The following is a 14,484-nucleotide window of genomic DNA, read 5'->3' as shown; positions in this document are numbered from 1 at the left end:
TCATCAGGGCAATATGTCGACGTACGTAGTGAAGTGTAATTCAAATAAATTCAGAGGCAAGGAAAGAAAGGGATAGGGACATGTAATAGAAAAAGGACGAGGACAACGGTGCTGTGGTAGATGGAAAAAGCCAGAAATCAGAGGGTAAAAATGCTACCTGAGTCAGACAGCTCTATTTTCTATTAACTCGCAATCAATGGAGGATAAATCAGTACGCATTGTTTTCATCTACCTTTTTTTATTTTACTTTGGATATAACTTTTGATAGGTACGTGAATTTCCGTGCGAAAGAAAATCTTTTCAAGTTCCCTCTACATTTATCTCTATTACTGATTACACAAAATAAAACGAGCGTAATGATAACGGGAACGTAATAAAAATGGAGTCATTTTTTGAAGTGTTTAAGAGGGGGCACGTGTCCCCCCTCAAATCTGCGCATGAGAATAAGAATCCTGGAATTTATTTTCTTCAGTACTGTGAAGCATGAGTTTATTTTTGGTGATTTTGTCGTCACCTCTGTCGACGTGTATAGCTATAAGTGATGCTTTGTGAGAGAAGTTCTGTGACACAATCCAATGGCTAGGAATTTTATTCCGCGTATGCGCGACCCGATTTATTAGGCTCCAGTGAAAATTCCTTGGTGCTGAAAATCTTTCGGCACACGGAGGATTCTTCTAAATGGTTATAATTAATACAGCAAAGAAGAGGAGAAAGTGTGTTTGAATAATGAATTAGGCTCAACTTCTCCTGCTTGTGAGATGATCACTCAAGGGAACACACATCTAAATTAAGCGCCCTAGGCGATTACCGTAACCTACTCCAGTCCTCCAGTAGTCAATGACAATGATAAACTAGTCCATTTCAGCCTATTTCTTGCAAAACTTGGAAATGCCCCTACAAGGCTATAATTTTAAGAAAGTTACCTAAAGGCAAGGATACATTACTTTCACAGCCAATGAGAACAACTGAAGAAACTTTGTTGCTCAATGGCCTGTCGGAGTATTGCAAAATATTGTTGAATATCAATGTGCTGGTCACAAGCCATGCTGGAGGGCCGGAAAATCTAAGTTGCAGTACGGACTGCTACTGAGATTGTAGATGACGTTGCTATTTTTTTACCAGTTATCCTCACGATGACAACTTGCAGCGGCAAGGGCTCATAAACTGAAGAAAGTAATCTTGCGAAAAATAAAATACTTGGCTTGTAAATAAAAATAAGGTGACTGCCGTCAGTTTTTCAGAAACCCTCATAGAAATTCATTTAATTCACTTTATATCCATTGGGTGCGTGGTTGCACACATTGGTTTTTCTACATTTCTAATATTGTTTATCCTCAAAATTCGGCTTACACGATATTATATAACGCTGTCATGGCATACTAGGTGGCCAAGCTCATTAAAAAATAATTACAAAAGAGATCATTAGGAAGTTAAGTCCCATTTTATTAGGTACATTCACATGGGTATTGCCTTTGTATTTCACTTAATTGGCGTTCATAAACTCGATAAATTGCACAGGAGCAAAATCCACTGAAAACCATCACAGTGATTCGCGATACCGATTGTAATAGACCGGCCTTCTGCGGCCGCAAGGGGCAGTATGGGGTTATTGGGGGCCCTAGGCTGGAGCTCATGATGGGGCCCTCGCCCGGATAACTTTAGGAAATTGTATGCCCGAAAATGGATTTTGACCCTATTCCGGCTATTAAAAAGTGGATAAAAGTTAATTAAAATAGCAATTTCGTAAAACTATACTGTTAGGAGTGAGAATTTCACAGGTTACAAAATTCAATAGTACAAATTAAAAAAAATCTCTAAAATAAGCTTATAGAATAACTTTTTCTAGAAAGAATCATTTTCTCTTTATTCTTCTGACTCCTTTATTTTATTTATTTTTATATGACCTTTTTCCACTGAGAATGTTACACATAAATCAAATTAATGAAAATTTAGAATTTCATAATTGCAAAAATGCTTTGGTTCAAGTGATCTGAGTCTTTCTAAAACACACCTGTCATATACGCTTCACGATAGAGGCGAGCGTTGTGGGGGACCCCTAAGCTCGGGACCCTCGGCGATTGGCGACCAGCCGACATGCCCAGACCACCCCTGGAATAACCACCTAATCTATATGCTACTCAATAGAAGTCTTCTACTGGAACCTCGTTGTTTATAATTTTGGATATTGCAGTTGGATGACTTACATTATTCTCTTTCTTTGAACAAGGCTTTTTCGGCTTCAATAGATGATTAAATTAGAATGGATTCCAAGTCATGCTCATGGTGCAACGAGTCGTAAAAATTCCGTGAAATACCAAACGATTTTGTGAGAATTAACTCACGACTTTAAATTGGAAACCCTTTGCAAATTCCTGTAGGTACACCGTTCAGACCACGAATAGAGTTTCGGCCGAATTGGAATTCGGCCACAGTGGTAGCTGCTTCTTAGGCGGGAAAACTTATTGTCAGAGTTGTCTACTGTGAAGCCGTCGAAAAGATCTCAGGATTGAGATACATCTTCTTGGATATCTTGGTAAGGCACGAAATATTACCGAGATTGGGTATTATTGGGTAAACTTTCTTCCTGATGATCTATTGTTACATCCTAACATCCGGCTAACAGGAGATTCACGCAATTTGTAGCCTAAATATTAATAATCAGCACGCATTCAGAGTGAAGTAAGAGTGGTACTTGTTTACATCACCAGTAATGCCAGCTAACTAATGCTTCATCTGCATTATCTACGCGTTCATACACGACGACGTGCTAGCAGTGATATAAAGGCGACTTAAGAATGCAATGTTGTTAGTCAAAACAATTATATAGAAGAACTGCAATATTTTGATAAAATATTATTTATTTATCAATAAAATAAGGAAAACTGCGTAGAATGTATACTAGCAGATGATGTAATAAAGTTGCCATGTTTGATTCGCATGACTTCTCGCCCCGCCTCGCAAAACCGACATCAAAGACTTTCTCTTTATGACTGATTGTTTAGGGGCCAGGTGCCAACTTAGTATGGCCCGACAATGGTTTACATATGAAAGAACCGCCATCGTGCCATTTGACTGAGACAGGCGACTGCTGAGCCTATTAGACGAGACTCACGCAATAGTCAAATATTAGAACCTCTTCCACTGAAGATCAACGAAGTCTCCTTTCCATTTTCGAATATTAACTTCCACATAGTTGAGCCATTGAGCGAATTAGAACCTCTTGTCTGATTCATTCCACTCTCATTGTCAGTTGCATTCGACTATAAACTTATACCTCTGCTCCCTGTGTCTCTCTCCATTCGACTACTGGGTTTTGGGGCGGTTCTCTAGCCAGTGAGGGTCGACCGTTAGGACGAAAAATTTGTTAGCATTCAGATCCTTTAATCCGCCCCCGATGAGACGCAAGTGGAAGGCTTAAGCCTGAATCACAACATGATTTTTTCCGTCCCATCGAATTATTGCTCCAGCGGTAGGTTTTCAGGGATCAGAAGAATGATCGCTCGATCCAGGATTTTTTTCTGGGGGTGGGGGGCGCAAGGGTCTGACAGGTCTTCTCATATTTGAGATTAAAAACAAAATAAAAAAAATACTGTAGAAAATATTCTATTTGTTTTGATATGAAAATTATTAATATTAAATTAAATGATTGAGGCTTCATAGTGCACAAAATAAAACGAACGTAATGATAAACGTATTAAAAAGATTACTTTTTAAGCGTCTGGGGTGGAGGGGGAGGGCACTTGCCCCTGTCTCCCCCCTAAATCCGCATATGGTCCACAGTTTTCACCATGAGTAAAATTCGTTCAATTTTGACAATAATCATTTGTAATTTTTCTCGAAATGTAGTTTTAAAATTATAATAAGCACTTGCACTTCGCGGTTGTTTTGGCGAGGAATACTTTTTCAAAATCATCATCATCTTGTGGTGTTCTGCCCGTCGGCAGGTCCTCCGCGCCAATACTGTCTCCATTCCTTCCTGTCTCTGGCCATCTCCTTGAAGTCTCCGTATCTTCCAAATTTTACGTTGTCGATAAACTTCAGCCTTCTCCTTCCCCTTCTTCTGATCCCTTCCACCGTTCCCTCCAGGGCTACTTTCGAAATTCCATTCCCTCTCATCAAATGTTCCAGCCAGTTACCCTTCCTTTGATTTATTTTGTCCATCAGCGTTTTTTTTTCTAATCTATCCTATTTAACACTTGCTCATTCCTAACTCGATCCGTCCGCCGTATTCCCTTATCTTCCTCCAAACCCTCATCTCAAACGCCCCAATCCTGTCCCTGTCTCTCTTCCCCATAGTCCAAGTCTCATATCCATACATAAACACACTCCACACATAGCATTTCACCAATCTCTTCCCCAGTTTTAATTCCAGTGCCTTGTTACACAAGGCTCTTTTCTTCTTCTTGAAAACTTCTTTCGCCATTCCTATCCTTCTTTTTATTTCTTCTATACCTACTTAAAAAATAATAAAAAATCAATTTATTTAAAATAATTTAATTATTAATAAATTAATTAACAACAATAATATTAATTATTATTAATTAATTATAATTATTTTAATCTTTAATATAATTTGTTTAAATTTTACTCAAAGTTCTGGAATTTTACTAACATCACCAGAACGTACCCCCGTGCCCCCTCACCCCCCGCCTCTAGCTCGGACCCACCATTTTCTGAATCGTATTCACTGTCCTTTTTTCCATCGCTTATTCTGGCACTTCCCGTATTTACAGATGTCATTCAATTAAAGTCACAGCGTGGCGTTACGATCATTATTCGCATCCGTAAATTCTGATTGGCTGAAGAACGTTGCCAGCGACGCAAAATGGACGTGCCGCGTGATGGAAAAAGGTATGGGATTTCCAACCGTCGAGCCATCGCGGAAAATGAACGCGTGAAAAGGTAATTTTTCCGCCATTATAAGAGCGATTGCTGGATTCTCCCCTCGAAAGAGATGGAAAAAATGATCATGTGATTCAGGCTTTAGATATTGGAAGGGAGTACATGATAGGTTCCCAACAAGTAGTGGTAGGGTTTAGGATTAAAACGACTATGTAATTTTTGTGGAAGTATTGTATTAATCGACTAAAACTTCGGATTACACCTTGAAATTTTTTGGGTTTCCATATTAAACTTTGTAAATTCTTTACTGTATCTCAAATATTAAAATTTGACGTGCGAGAAAATACCGAGGTCATTATTTTTAGAAGGAGATACAGGAAAATATCGTGTGACTATTCAGTCGAATTCAACAACACTATTATATTACACTGATATCCTGATAATTTCAAGATTGTAGCGTACGTTTCAAACAAACAATATGTCACGAAAAGTAACTAGTGTGGGGGGAATGATTCGTACCCTTAAGAAATAAGCTCAAAATCCTTTTCTTCAACTTCGACGTAAAAAAGTGGGGTGCCACTCTTTGCACGAGTACATGCATACTTCGAGGAGCTCTCGTATGGCTACAGCGCTACTCCGCGGCTGCACGTCCAACTTTCGTGGGAGCACGGAGTCAGAGCCGCAACTGACAGCGCCACGTAAATGAAGTCCCCACGGGAAGTCCGATCTTCCGAGAAGAGAGACTCCCTTCCAACCCAAGGCCGTCCGCCCACCGCTTGCGTGGGAAAAAAACACGGCTTCACTTCCTGGGGGCTCTCTTCGCGAAGGCGGCCGGGCAGTTCCACGCTCGCCGCCCGTCAGCCATGTCGCCAAGCCTTGCGATACTCGCCACCCTCCTCTGCTTCGCGTCCAACTGTGTGCGGCCCGCGCGCGCCGACCCCTGCACTCAGCTGGTCCTCTTCGACTTCTCGGGCGCCCGCGGGGAGGCGCCTTCGGAAGCTCCCCCGCTCCAAGGTCCGGCAGCCGTCAACGGATCATGCGAGGGTAGGCCCACCCAGGTGCTGTGCTCCGACGGCGCCTATCCAGAGGACTTCCTTTGCGATTTCGGTGACTTGGGAGGTCACCCTTCGTGGAGGAACCTCAGCGACGTGCAGAAGATCAATCTGAAATACGCGGTTACCGACTCGTCCTGCACAATCATCTTGACGAGGAAGGATAACAGTGCGAAATTCTCTTTCATCTCCGCGCAGTGTTTCCCGGAGGTATCTCACGATACCCTTCCGCCCTTCAGGGTCGCCGATATCCAGGGTATTAATGTGCAGCTGAATCCCACGGGGAAGTGTTACAGCGAGGAGTTCGCCCTCTCCCCGGTCACGGAGGCCGGTGTTCCCGGAGAAGTGAGGTTCGATCTGGCCAAGTACGCCTGCGAGACGAACCCGAATTACGGTTACCTCACGTTCGGGAGGACGAATACGCCCACCCAGTTCACGCACGATGGTCGCCGGTTCCGCCCGAATAATCCTGCCCGAAGGAAATAGGTTGGACGTTGTGGAGGAAGCGGTTCTCAAAAGACTAAGTTATACAACTCCTTTCCCCAGAGGCCGGTCCAGGCATAGATTTTGGGTGAGACACCTTCAGGGGAGCTCAGGCAGTATGCAATACATAATGGGGTGCTCAATGAAGAGATTCATAACCTTCTATTGATTGATTTATTTTTGAATTAATTGTGAAATTACTTAGAGGACGCATCACGCCAGCTCAAGCGTACGCTTTATTAACATTGGCATTCTGAAGTGTTACTTTTAAAACAATACCAAGGAGGAGGCTGGGTCTGCAGTTAATCTGTGGAACTGGTTCATGATTTACAACTAAAACAACTTTGATATAAGTCCACCTTTAGTTTGCCTTAATACGGGTTAAAAATAATTATGAACCGATATCTAAGCAACAATAAATCAATGAGAAGAAATAACTAAAATTAGGACTAAAATAAAGTGCCTCGCCGAAACATGGGTCGAATTCAAATAATATTTGGACAAAATGTATTCTAATGTGTAACACTCTGTCATCTAAAATTTTCCGGGATTAATAGAGCAGACCTTTCCGATGATAACTCCCGTTCAATAAGAAAATACTTACGGAATTTTTCATATTTGAGGTAAAGTTAATTGTTAATAAGGGTCCACTCTTTATGCTCTGAAAATATCAAGACGACAGCGTAAGTTTTAAACTAATTAGCTTGGAATTTAAAACGGTTGAGCGGAAGTGATACGTCATCTTAAAATTTGTGCCAGAGAATAAAGTCCTCTGGATGACATGGGATTCAATGTTAAAATATTAGGCTCTGCAGAAAAACTTCTTTGAATTTGGGGATGGGGGAGTGGGTTTTCATCATGCTCCAAATGATTTCAGCATTGCCTACCCCACGATGTAGGTAAAAACTTCACTAGTGTCCTCAAGTTGTTCGATCTATCTTTCATGGTTGTGTTCAAATTGCCCCTGGAACCTATCTCGTGCGTGGATTCGGTGAAAGTGTTCCAGTTTATCGGACGGTTTTTTTTTATCCTCGTCAATTTGGTTATCTGAACATATTCAACCTAGCCTCAGACAACTGTTAACAATTGGGACTGAAAAATCATCGCATGCATCCTTCTGTTTGCCATTTTCTCACGTGTAATTTCATTTTAGTAAGTCAATATTAGATGGATGCTTATTTAAAGTGCGTTCGAATGTAATATTAAAAATCATACTTTTATGTTTCTCTTGATTAAGTTAATTTCATCTCAGTTATGTGAACCACAAGAATAAACCTATACTGATAGTAAATAAACCTATTTCTATGTTGTAAGTTTTGTTTTTAACATTAAAACCAAATGATTTACGGGTTCCTCACACGCCAACATACGAAACGATGTCATTCAACACAGTTGTGGATATTTGAAGTAGTATACGCTGCTGATTAAGGACGTAAAAATGTTGTAATTCAGCTATCCGTCCTACATTCAACACTGAATGATGTAGTTGGTATCCTTTTCCGTACTTGCGTGGACGCAAATTTAGATATCTCATTTGAAAATTCCACCAAATCTCCTTCCTTTACTTATTCATAGGGAAACTAGGAACATCACTGAGCCAAGGACTTAACCGAATCATTGAATTAAGATTTTTTTGGTGTTTTTGAAAAAATAATTACATATCTTTCTTTTTTCATATCTGTAATACATTCCATTTATGTAATCTCATCATGCACTGTTAATAGTTCTAAAACAAACAAAATATTCTCATTTAATGTAAACAGCCATATTTTAAAGTGTTAGCAATCTCGTAACCCATTCTTTTATTCTCGCTTACTTAAAAATACTTTAGGAAACAGTAAGAAAAAGAAAATTTGTTTACTCCCTTGTCTATGGTGATGGGGAAAAGCTTGAAGATCATGATAGGGAATAAGTGATATTTTCACCACTCTTTGAGATGCTTGTTTTTGAATGGAAATCCCGTTCATTTCCCCCCGGCCATTAATCACGTGGATAATGGCGTCTACTCTCCTTTGTTTGGCTCTCACTCTTCGATATATCTTGCGCTGTGGATCCTGACAGGGACAATTACTTTTACTCCCACGAGTTCATCTATAGAGGTCATGGAAACGCCTCCACCGCGTCAAGGATGACGGTGGGATTCAGGTAAGGGATGAGCTGCAGGCGTTTGGAGAGGTGGGTGTAGAGAGAAAACTGGAGGGGGTGAAAAAGGTAAAAAAAAAGAATAGCGGACGAGGAAGTGGTGAAGTGGCACTGTGGGCGAGGAGCTTAAAGTGCTGGAAGAGGATAAGAGGCGGTTGTGTGGGTGGTTGGAGAGTGTAATGAGGGTTGAGGACTTAAGATCGTGATGGAGCGGAGATTGTTGGGTGGGAAGGAAGAGAACACTGGTGGAGTCAAAGGCCGGGATAAAAAAATTGACGGTATGAGTTAAAATATGATTTTGTTCTTTCCCGGCGTATGATAGAGGTGAAATCTTCTCCGGTTTTCCGCCGGATGATTTGCGTGTAGGCCGACGTTTTGATGGCTGCCTTTACCACCGAAACAGCGGCCTACAAGCAACTCACCCAGTGGAAAATGCGAGAAGATTTCACCTGAATGAGTTAAGAGATGAGGAACTTTCAGTGCTGGTCTATCCCAGGGGAAGATGGGTTACCCACCAGCCCCAGCTGCGATTTGATCCAAGGCAGTGGCGTAGCCAGGAATTTCGTTCGGGGTGGGTCAAAAGGGGAAATTTTTTTGGAAAACGTGGTACTAAGTAGAGGGTTTTAAACTAATTTCAACAGTTTTCATAATCATAAAAACCTTCATTTTTCATAGAAATCTTTTAGGAATTCATGATTTTTCAATATATTGTTTTATTTTCTGATGAAGCAAAGTAATAGCGTTTTTATGTTTCTGGGGGGCAAACCCTGCGGATCCTACCCCTAGCTACGGCAGTGGTCAAAGGGCCTCAAATACAAATCCCACCGTAAAGAAGGAAAAGTAAGAAATATGAGACATTACGGTGTACATTTATAATTTTAAGAAGGTATTTTCAGTTCCTCTCATGTCCAAGCAAACATGTTTACAAATTTATTTTTGTATACTATTAAATGAAACATTCTTTCAACAGTCGTGATGGTTTATCGTGTTTCTACCGCATAAGGTTCTCCATATCTCCTTCCGACGTTTCGATTTCCAACTCGCCCATCGTCTTCAGGGATTCAGGGATAAAATCGATTCCAAAAGGAAAGTGGACGCTGAAGGTGGTGACCACTGAGGGAGACTAGAGATGAAAGGAACACAAATAAAGGAAAGCTCTAAAGATAAATATTTGAGCTCTTTGAAAGGAGTGTTTCAAAGAGCTCAAATATTTATTAGTACGAAGAGTTTCTATGGAGAGGTACCCATTCCCAAACGGCATTCAGAAGTACTGTGTCGAGGTAAAAGACAAAGATGGTCTTTTAAGGATCGGCCGATGGCTGAAAAAATAAGGCCACTCACCGTTAAAGAAGGTGCCCGCTGAAAGAAGTGAAATTAGCATTTCTTATTTGGGAAATAACGTTCGGTTCTAGTGGCAAGTGGTCGCTGAATATAGGTGGGGTGGATTTCACTGGAAAAATAGGATACGACCCTCCCGTTATTGCTCACATGAAAAATAATTTGTCGCTTAAAAGTGAAAATTATAGCCTCCTTATTTATTCCATAGCTTTGTAATACTTTCTCTATGATCTTACAACATGTTAGTTCAGTTCAAATGAGTTGGCAGCTAAGACTGTAATCTTTTTCTTCTAAGATATTTTTTTTCTTTGCGGATACGTAGCAAGTAATTTGCTTCGGATAGTGCTTGGGAGTATGCGTATTGTTATTGATATTTGTTGTCAAGTTACTCGGTTCGGAAATACATATTCGTATATATACGAAATAGAAATTCGAAATTCTTCGATCGGAAAACCTACGTATGTCAGCATTTATATAGGGATTAAAGTTTAATTTAGCGTTCGTAATTGGCAGAAAGTATGACATGTTACGGCATCGAAGTGTCAAGAGGACTGATGCCACTGGGATCGTGTTATCGGTTAGCATCGGTTAGTTTTTTCGGATCACACTGTGCGGGTTTAGCTGTATATGTGCTGTAAATATCTCGAGGGGACTCAGTGATCCTATTTTTATAATCCTACGTAGACACAAAATTGGTTGAAAAATTGGGGTCCGCCTTTTGGTATCGTATCTATCACAAATGCAACAAAGAAGTCGTGGAATTTGATGAGAATTAACAACAGTAAAATTTTCGTTAACATTTTAAAGTTTTCGCTGCAGTGAATGAATATCTTCAAAATGTGTACCATTAGTTTTAATTTGCTGAATTTCGAAAAAATTGAAAACGAGAAACTTTTGCGAAATTCGTTTAACTTTGAGGTCATGTATTTTGTTCAAAGAAGTATTCTATGATAAACGGTATGCACCAAAACTTGTAGGTACTAATATATTGGGAATAACTGTGTAAAGTTTCAACTTCCATAGTAAAAAATAATACTTTTGGGTTTTGGCCCGCTTTTTTCGATATCAGCCACTCTAACCTATAATTTATAAATTTACACGCCTGTGACACAGTCTGCGGTGAGCTCTACCCTTTGCTTTTCCAAACCAACCTTCGAGCTGAATCACTGGGTGAGTGAGACCTTTATAAAAACAACACACATGTCTGCTTCCTGTAAAATATCGAGAGAACGTCTGTGGTATTTAAAAACTAAAGGAGTAGTACTTCCGATTTTCCAATTGAAGGGCACCTCTTCTTTTTTCGTGGATATCCCCAAATTTCATTTTTATAAATACTTTAAATCGCTGTCTGATTGATAAAAATGGATTGAAGGCTATTTTATAGCAAACACATGACATATAATATCCTCCATCATGAAACATATCCGTAGTGCACCTTGTCCAGAAGAGATTTCTGAGCACCCTTTGAAGCTATTGATCCACTTTATACATATTAAATGAATGTATAAATATACAACCTTTGTAAATTTTCATGGATTTTTTTATTTGATTCGACGCGTTTCAACGCTAAGGCGTCATTATCGAGCACGATTCAGCATGAATTTTCGCCAAGTGAAAGCCGAATCGATCGGTTTCACATGCTAAATGCTTGATAATTGAGCATTTGAACATGCTCCGCCGTCACAGCTGAACGAATAGTTTCTCATGAAATCATTTCAGGCTTAACGTTGTTGAGTACGATATATCCATGATAAAATACTAACAGCAAACGGTAATTTCCACACTTAAATATAACTCTACTACCGACCATGGTTTCGACACTACATCATTTTCAAGGTCAAAAGAGTTCAAGAGAAATTTAGAGGATACAACTTCTCGCAATAACCCTTTGAAACCAATGATCGACTACATTAATATTGAGCTATTATTATTTTACGCGAGACTGAGGGAAATGATTTCGCTCCTGATTTTTATTCATTCAAAATGAAGCAAATGTTCCAAATTCCAAATATAAGCTGAGTTATTAAAAAAAATGTGCATATTACAACTGAGGTTGGTATACCATTGGAAAAATTAAAAGAAATGTAGACAATACAATGCCTTGCAACAACCGTGTTAAAGCAATGATTTACTACATTATTATTGAGCTGTTATTTTTTTACATTAGACCGAGGAAATGATTTCGCTCCCGATTTTTATTCATTCAAATTGAGGCCAATGCTCCAAATTCTGTGAGTAAGCATTGGCTCGCATTTATTCATCCGAGATATTAAAGTTTCTTATCTCCCAGTGAAGGCGAATACCTTCCCTATCCTCACGCATTGTCACTGGCTAACCCATCCTATTCTCCTGTGTCTGGGAAGATCCGCGTCTAATTCACGCTCGAGCAACCCGGAAGGACTGAGTTACCAAGCGGGGGCCATTGTGCCCGGGTATTCCCCGTCCTTGCTGCCTCGGGGGAAAGCGGGCTGTTTTGCGCTGCTCGCTTCTCCGGGAAACGCGCTTTAATTGAATGGGGGACTTGTGCGAGGTGACGAAAACGACACATCTCTCGAGCATTTTTCACTCATCTTCATGCTGTACTTCGAATTTCCAACTCGTGGGTCGCGAAGTTGTGTCACCGGGCGAATCTTATAAAGCTGCGGGCTCTAATCTCCAAGGGCAGTAATTAGATATTAAGTAGGTTCCCCGCAAGGCAAGGTTAGTGTCAATTTTGAGGGTTTTGATTGTTTAGATATGCATCGTGACCGAAATATTCATTATGACAGCAGTACTTCAAAACAGACTAAAATTCAGTTTAGATTCATTTGAGATGATACTTCTACATGCCTAGAACCGAAGATAGGTAGAACATAAAAATAACATGACGTCTCAGGAAATATGTAGGTACTAAAACAACATGGCGATCAATGTTAATAAGCTATACTCAGGGCTCTTAACTGAAAAGTAAATTCGTGATGATGTGATCTGTCCATTGCATAACTTTTCATTGCTATTCCTTAAGATTTTTAGACGAAAGGGATCGCTATCACCTCATCGCCGTTTTGCAGACATTTCGATCGTTCCTTGTCGAAAAGTAGTATCTCAAAAAATCATTCCATTCAGGCGTCGTGCGTGCAAAATTTGAGCCTTAAAATCGTATCCGAAATTTCATACGTAAAATCGTATGTCAGAATACCAGTCCACCAAGGCGCATCTAGGCCAATAATTCAATTTTCGTTTTATGAACTCGATTTTCATACAATTTTTTAATATGTAAAGGTTTTATAAAATATATTTTCGATTTTTATCACAAAATTATAACAATTTGCTGGAAATAAGTTTCGCAAATGAGATTTGACTCCTTTTTGTGAGCTCAAACAAAAAAATCGATTTTTAGAGATAAGACGCGAAAATATTGCCTTTTCATTAAATATTTATAATTTGATAAATAAAAATTGAAGTGGATACACCAAGACGAAAATTAAATAATTGGTCAAGGTATCTCATGGACTGATTTTTCGAGATAAAGCTCTGTTGAGTGGATTTCTGACGTACAATTTTATGAACTAAGTTTCAGATACTATTAATTGGCTTAAATTTTACAGATACGATTTTCTGGACCAGAAATTCAAGAGACCCCTGAATGGAATGATTTTTTCAGACACTACTTTACGGCTAGGGGTGGTTGATGTATGAGAACCGATTAAAATGTGCCCAAAATGCGCTACAACAATCAAGCTTCTACTGGACCGACTGATACCTCCTCTATGTAGTTTTACTGCTCCGTCCACCCATCCTTCAACACGTCTATTCATTCAGTTTTTTCGTAATTCGAGTCAAAGCTGTATCTCCTCTCATTGTCAGTGTCGAGATGATGATGGAGTTATGACTTGCAAGCCGAACCTTTCCTCAGTAGTTGGTGAGTGAACTGTTGACATTTGCGTCACTTGGTCGTTGTGTACACCGTGTTATGCCAGCCCACTCATGCGCGGATTTAGAAGATGTTCTGGTGAGTAGGAGATCCGGAAACTGGAGAAAGAAAGTTTCTCGTTATTTTGCTCGAACTTGCCACTGATTTAAAGGACGCATCAGCCCCGTATCAATGGTGTTCATTTGAGAATGTGAATTATTTATTACTTGCGATCACCTTAAACATAATCCTTCGCTCTTGCGTAAATAGAAATCCTCGATGTGGGTTAAGATAGGGCAAGAAACCGCCCCTTCCCCAGGCCATGAATGAGTGAAATTCATATGCATGAAATTGAACGATTTGGTGAAATATGGAGGCATCCCTCTAGCAGAATTGCTCGGCGAGTAACCGCAACAAATATTTTACTGTAGTATATGTATTGTAACATTATAAACCAAGAACAGTAAAAGTAAAATATAATATCATAAAGCTTTAAGTACATTCATAAAGTATTAAGACCATAAAATAAAAAGCAGATGTGAGTCCTTTTCGAAATAAAAAAAACTCACATTCGAACTCGAATTAATTTTTATAGCCTTTTAATTCTTGCATACGGCTTTTTGAGTAGGCGCTCGAAATTTTTCATTACTGCTTCATATTAGTATCGCTAGGCACATTGAGATATTATAATAATATATTTGTGTGAAATTCCACAGAGGAAAAATCATTCCCTTT

This window comes from Ischnura elegans, chromosome 10 (genome assembly GCF_921293095.1).
Source record: "Ischnura elegans chromosome 10, ioIscEleg1.1, whole genome shotgun sequence".
NCBI classification, from domain to species: Eukaryota; Metazoa; Arthropoda; class Insecta; order Odonata; family Coenagrionidae; genus Ischnura; species Ischnura elegans.
Note: the sequence above shows the minus strand (reverse complement) of the source record.